Source organism: Bidens hawaiensis, unplaced genomic scaffold (genome assembly GCF_021521415.1).
Source record: "Bidens hawaiensis isolate Kalapana, Puna unplaced genomic scaffold, B.hawaiensis_p1.1 tig00035047_1, whole genome shotgun sequence".
NCBI lineage: Eukaryota > Viridiplantae > Streptophyta > Magnoliopsida > Asterales > Asteraceae > Bidens > Bidens hawaiensis.
This window is the reverse complement of record NW_027496088.1, coordinates 190,546-197,237: the sequence shown is the minus strand read 5'-3', so window position 1 is coordinate 197,237 and position 6,692 is coordinate 190,546. Positions and strand designations below refer to the sequence as shown.

At 34.5% G+C, this 6,692-nt stretch overlaps 1 pseudogene across 1 annotated transcript; it reads left to right on the top strand.

Annotated features, from left to right (window-relative positions):
- The first annotated feature begins 718 nt into the window (after positions 1-718).
- Positions 719-6,315, top strand: LOC143586936 (aspartic proteinase 36-like; annotated as a pseudogene). Its single transcript, XR_013144787.1, has 9 exons — positions 719-798; positions 2,143-2,241; positions 4,108-4,237; positions 4,322-4,569; positions 5,284-5,511; positions 5,649-5,810; positions 5,884-5,957; positions 6,054-6,151; positions 6,253-6,315. The product of XR_013144787.1 is annotated as an aspartic proteinase 36-like (transcript).
- The last annotated feature ends 377 nt before the right edge of the window (positions 6,316-6,692 follow it).

The following is a 6,692-nucleotide window of genomic DNA, read 5'->3' as shown; positions in this document are numbered from 1 at the left end:
ATCATAATAATAGATGAAATAAAAGAAAATTAAATAAATCACAAATGAATTGAATTCAATTAATTATCAATCAATGAAAATTAAAGGTTGAAGCTTTTAACAAGGAACATTGGGAGTTATACTTTGTGTTAAACAAGTTACCACATTACCCTTTTTAATTAAGATAATTCTTATAATAAATTCTTATTAATTGCAAAAATGCCACTTTCGTTAATGACCATTGATTAGTAACATCAATGGTTGAAATCAACTTCTCGCACTTCTCGCTATAATATCACTTCTCGCAAGATCCATCCCCTATATATAATATATATATATTTAATGTTATAGATTATATGTATTTTTTATATATATTAATATATATACAAATACGCAATAATAATATACTTTATGGTAAAAAATTAAAGCCCAAATGTTTAGGCCCAAATAATGCCAAACTAAACTGTTTTGAGCTATAAAATTCAAAACCGATTAACCGAAACCGTCATAACTGATCTGTTATGGTTACTGTTATCCATTGATCGACATCTCAATTAAGGTTACGGTTTTGGATCAAAACCAACCTAAACCATCCATTCACACCCCAACTAACCGGCTACATGACATGGTTTTCACTTTACTATCAATTTGGTATAATACATGGTCTTACGTTGACTGTCAATTTAAAGGCTAGTTGGCCTCACGCGGGTGGGCGTGTATACGTGTATTTGCATATAACATGGCATTAAGCGAAATATTAAAGTGGATGGGAACTAGTTGCGACGTGCAAACCATACCATATGGTTGTACTGATATAATGTTGGTTTTAATTTAATGATACGTTGTTTCGTAAAACGTACGATTTTGAGACCAGTGATGGGCTTGCTCATGCGGACTTGTGGAGTAACATGGACACATGGTTATGAGTTGGATAATAAGATTTGTTGGTGAGTCAACTGGTCAACTGCTGAGAAATCCAAGTAACACATATGTTTCATATTAAACAAAAGTAACTACTTTATATAATAACATGGTTGGGAAATACTTAGGAATCCAATCATTTACGTTTGGAGATAAAAGGGTAAAATATAACAACAAAAGATTATTAAATAATACGAAACAAAATGTTTCAAACTCAGGGGCGGACCTACACTTATGGTATAGGGTTGGCCATCTGTGAAAAGTTTTTTATAAAGGTATATATGTGTTAAAAATCCCAATTGACTTCATTAAAATTTTGATAACGATCCCCTCTGAAACCCGTAAGAAAATTTCCTAGGTCCATAGCTATTCAAACTAAAACAATCAGCAAATATAAAAGTGTGGTGGTACGTGGTAGGGCATTGCCTTTCCAGCAAAAAAGGTGTTGGTTTGAGCAACGCTCTTCCGAAATATACATGTTTTTTTAACTACAAGTACCTATAAGCATTCATGAATAATGTTGTTAATCGGGGGACGTAAAATCAGACTTGCCGGTTAGCAATCTAAAGGTTTAACAATCGCCCATCCAATTCGTCACGCATAGCTTTGAGGATGAGACCCGTGTCATGCAGACTAAATTAGACTACAAATATATGCCACTTCTAGTTGATAACACCATGTAGTCTTCATCTTTTCCCGTTTTATCCTTCATATTGTCTTGGCTTCAACTTTCATTTCACTTGTATACGGAATCAATCATGAGATAACACGGAAATATTTTTCTTCGAAATTTGAGCATAATTATATTTGAAGTATTGAATTTATCGTTTAATTATTTCTTTTATTTATATAAAAAGCGATGTAAAAGACTTTATTTATATTTTTTTTAAATAAAGTCAATAGTCAAAGCATCATCACCCTCCTCAATTTTCTCCACAAAACAAATAGATACAACTTCATGTATCTATCTATCTATCTACAGACACACACACGCATTCAATTCAACCATTAAACTTTTATTAATTATCATTGGAATTCTATCATATGCATGCACACCCACAAAAATCAATCGCATTGTTTTAAATTTTAATCAATGAATTTGTAAAGATCGAAATGGAGTTCTTCATCTTCTTATTATTCTTTGTGGCGGCCGCAGCTATCTTTTCCTGCGGCGCCGGTGAGTTTCCTGACTCTGGAAAGAGCTTTTCCGGCGAACAGGACGGTTGAGCTTTAACTCCTCAGAACTCGTGACCGTGTTAGACACGTCCGAATCCTGCAACAGTTTTCCGGCGGCATAGTTGACTTCAACGTCGCCGGCACCTCCGATCCTTACTACGGCGGGTAATGTCATAAACTTTTATGGGTTTTTTTTTTAATTATTATTTCTTAAAGTTGTAACGCCCTGCTTGCGGTGCGCGCATATAATGTATATATGTGTGAACCCTCGGGTGGGCAAAAGTAAAAGTGCACTAATTTTGACGTTATTTTACTAATCTCGTGAAAATAACGTTAAAAGTGGCGGAAGGTTAATCAGGCATCATGTGGTGGCGTTGATAGCCGAAAGACAAGGGCACATGCACCAATCAGCCGGTGTCCCTGATGATTGAGTGCTATGTGCCTTATGTCCAAGGCTTGATGCAAAACTACTATCGAGCCGGGGGTCTCACCGGAAGCAGCCTCTCTATCCCTATGGGATAGAGGTAAGACTGTCTACATCTTACCCTCCTCAGACCCTACCATAGCATTGCTATTGGTGGGATATACTGAGTACGATGATGATGATGATGATTTCTTAAAGTTGTAATCTTTATTAAATATGCATTGTTATCGGTGAAAAAAACCCTTCTTGGGAATCTTGTGTATTTATAAATTTTATATCCTAATCAATTTTCTATAAATAGGCTATATGTACAATAGGTTATATATTTGGGAAAATTTCAAAATAAGCATTTATGAAAACAAATTTTAAGTTTTTGCAAGAAATTTTATAAATAGGTATTATAAACTAGTTGTGACGAGTAGTTTGTAAAACCAATTAGAACGTGCCACGTGTCCTTAAACTAACCGTAACGAGCACGCTCACTAATCATTTACTTGTCACGACTAAATAAGTTTCATGTTTTGTAATCAATGTCCACGAGTAATTCATATTCATAAGTCCTTTAGTCGCGACGAGTAGATTATAAGACTAAATTAGTCGCGACGAGTTAACTACTAATAAACTACTCGTGTAGGGAATGTAAACGGGGTAAACTAGTCGTCGCGACTAAAGGACTTATGAATTACTCGTGGGCTTTGATTACGAGACATAAAACTTATTTAGTCGTGACGAGTAAATGGTTAGTGAACGTGCTCATTACGGTTAGTTTAAGGACACGCGACAAGTTTTAATTGGTTCTACAAACTACTCGTTTACCTATTTCTGGAATTTTTTGCAAATGGTACCTAAAACTTGAAATGTTTTCATAAATGCTTATTTTGGGAATTTTATCTATATATTTTCCACATATCATACTGATTATTACATTGTATGATATGTGAAAAATGTTATGCTAGCTCGTATAAAAAAAGGTTTTAAACGAGCTGCTATATGAATCTTTTAAGGTTGCTTTTACGCCCTTGTAACCTTAAACTGTGACACAAAGTGGAAGCAAGTATAACACAAAATTGTCAAGCAAAGTTGATAAAATTTTTAATGTCTTTACCATTGCAAAAACAATTATAGGGATTTTCTAAATTTGGCTGGTTTGCTAATTTTTTGAAATTACAGTTGGCTAATAAAAGCTGATATTAAAACCATAGACGGACGCGTAAATTATATTAATCAATTATTTACACGTTTTAGCCTAAAAAGGAAGCTACTAAAGATTAACGATGTGACAGTGGTGTGTTGTGCCCTAAGTTATACGGCCCGTATAACGAGTCAATGTTATTAGTATATAACATTGACTAGTGACACAGTTTGACGTTTTGACTTCAAGCCTATTGGTCTCCAAGACTCCAACAACAAAATTTTAGTTAATTTTGTTACTATTTTATGGCTTACATCTTTCAGTTTGTGCTGCTGATTGTAAGCTTAAGTGCCATTGATTAATTTTCCTACATAAGCCACACAATTCTGAACAATTATGAAGATTTTGAGGAAGAAACTGTTTGACTAAAAAAAAGTCATAATGCATAATTTCTTGATTTTCTTCTGTGTTACAGGTTATCCCTTACCAAAGTGAAGTTGGGTTCTCCAGCAAAAGAGTTCAATGTTCAAATCGACACCGGAAGTGACATTTTATGGGTTACTTGCGATTCTTGCAGCAATTGTCCAAAATCAAGTGGATTTGGTGTATGCTTCTTTTTACCGTTCTCAAATTTGAGGAAATTCCATATTAAATCACCTGCTAAAACCGCCTTTTTTCATGGTTTTCAGATTGATCTTAATTTCTTTGATACTGGAAGTTCATCAACCGCTTCTATAGTATCATGTTCAGATTCTATGTATTCATCATTAGTTCAAACCTCGGATGCGTCGTGTTCCGAAGGCAATCAATGTGGTTATAGTTTTCAGTATGGAGATGGTAGTGGAACGTCGGGTAATTATGTCACGGATTTGTTGCATTTTGACACGATTGTGGGCCCTTCCGTGGTTGCTAACTCTTCGGCTTCCATTACTTTCGGGTGAGCTTCTTGCCACTTCTTTAGATGTTTTCTACCTATTGCAAGGTGATTTAATCATATAACGGGAGTCCAGAGCTGTAAACAAGCCAAGCAAGGGTGGGATCGGGCTTGGCTCGTTTTTCTAATGAGCTGAAATGTTGAGCTCGAGCTTGGCTAGTCAAAGTTGTCTGCTCGTGGCTTGTCGAGCCGGCTCGTTTATTTTTTAAAAAAATTTAAATTTATATACTTTACACATATTGATATAGATAAAAACTGAATATAATAATATTTGCACTATTCATATAATTTATACATGCATAGTGCAAAACTTTTTTTTTTTTTACACTAAAAACAATATTTGCAATATACACATAGAGCAAAAGTTTTAAACTACGGAATTCATAAATCATATATATTAAAATTTGGGCTTTACTTTTAAACGAGCCAAATGAGAAATTTCAATATTAAAAGAACTTTAATATACTTTTATTTTTTTCGTCAAAAAGTTTTATACAACTTTAAGTTATATAATACTTTCAGTGTTCAAATCCATATCATACATAAAAACGGGAACTTTACAACTTTGTAGGGGTGTTTGGAATTTGGATGTACATTTTGAAGGTGATTATGCGACATTATAATATCCGAGTCAGATAATTAGCTTTAAGAAAACGGGTTATATTTAATTATACAAAGGGCATGTGAACATTTTATTTAATTTCGTTCTAATTATAGGTGTAGCACGCATCAAACAGGTAGCTTGACTAAACTAGAAAAGGCGATTGATGGGATATTTGGTTTTGGTCAACACAGTCTATCCATTGTGTCACAACTCTCGTCACGAGGAATTACTCCAAATGTGTTCTCACATTGTTTAAAAGGCGATGGAACGGGTGGTGGCAAGCTTGTTCTTGGTGAGATTTTGGACCACACTATGGTTTATAGTCCCCTTGCCCCGTCACAGTACGTATTACCTCTAATTGTTTTACCCGTTAAAAAAACAACCGTAATTGTGGGACCCGCATAATTTCTTAATTATACGATTAGATAACACGAAAGAAGTGTAATGGTTGATTGGTTTTATTATTTCAAAATTGCAGGCCTCATTATAATCTGGATTTGCAGAGTATTGCAGTCAATGGACAGATGTTGCCGGTGACCCAACTGTTTTTGCCACGTCAGATAACCGAGGAACCGTTGTTGATACTGGAACAACTTTGACTTTCCTTGTTGCAGAAGCATTTGAACCTTTTGTCGATGCTGTAAGTTTTACCTTTTCTTTTTGACTTTGCTGGTCAAACCTGTAATCATAATATTTGACTTTCTTAATTGTAGATAAATTCGGCCGTTTTACAACTAACAACACCTGTAATCTCCAAAGGCACTCAATGCTATTTGGTTACATCAAGGTACCTTCCAAATGTCTTTTATTTATTTTATTATTATTTTTGTTGTCATTTGGACATCAAGTGATCATATTTTTGTCTTTTTTGCCTCATAAACAGCATAACCGGCATTTTCCCAAATGTTTCCTTAAACTTTGCTGGCGGTGCAGCCATGATCCTTAAGCCGGAAAACTACCGTTGTGAGTTTTCCTAGTATTGTGTCCTTATTTACCTAGTTTTTTAAGAAGTAGTTGATATATGTGATCAGTTTGACCAAATGGGGTCAATTTGACTTTTTGACCGGATTGATGGTTACAAGAGGGAGGTACACCGTGGTGCATCGGCTTCCAGAAAGGTCAAAACGGTGTGTCGGTTCTTGGAGGTCAGTTAAATAAGATAGATTTGTTATTGCAATAATATTTGTACTTTCAGAGTTAACATGCATTATTTTATAAAATAAAAATTTAGGCTATTATTGTGATAATATTGTTTTTGCGTTGTAGATCTTGTTCTTAAAGATAAGATATTCGTTTATAATTGTAAGCTTAGTCTTCTCCTTTATATATTTATTATTTATACCAAATATTATATAATAAAATTTTACCGCGCACTTTCACTTCCGTATTTCAGGTTCAAATGATGTAAATGTCTCCATAAGTGCAAGCAAGGATAAATTCAGAAATGCAGGAGAGTTGAGTGAGAACAGTTCATTAAGAACCGCAAGTGTTCTTCAAGCTCTTTTGCTCCATACAGTAGTAG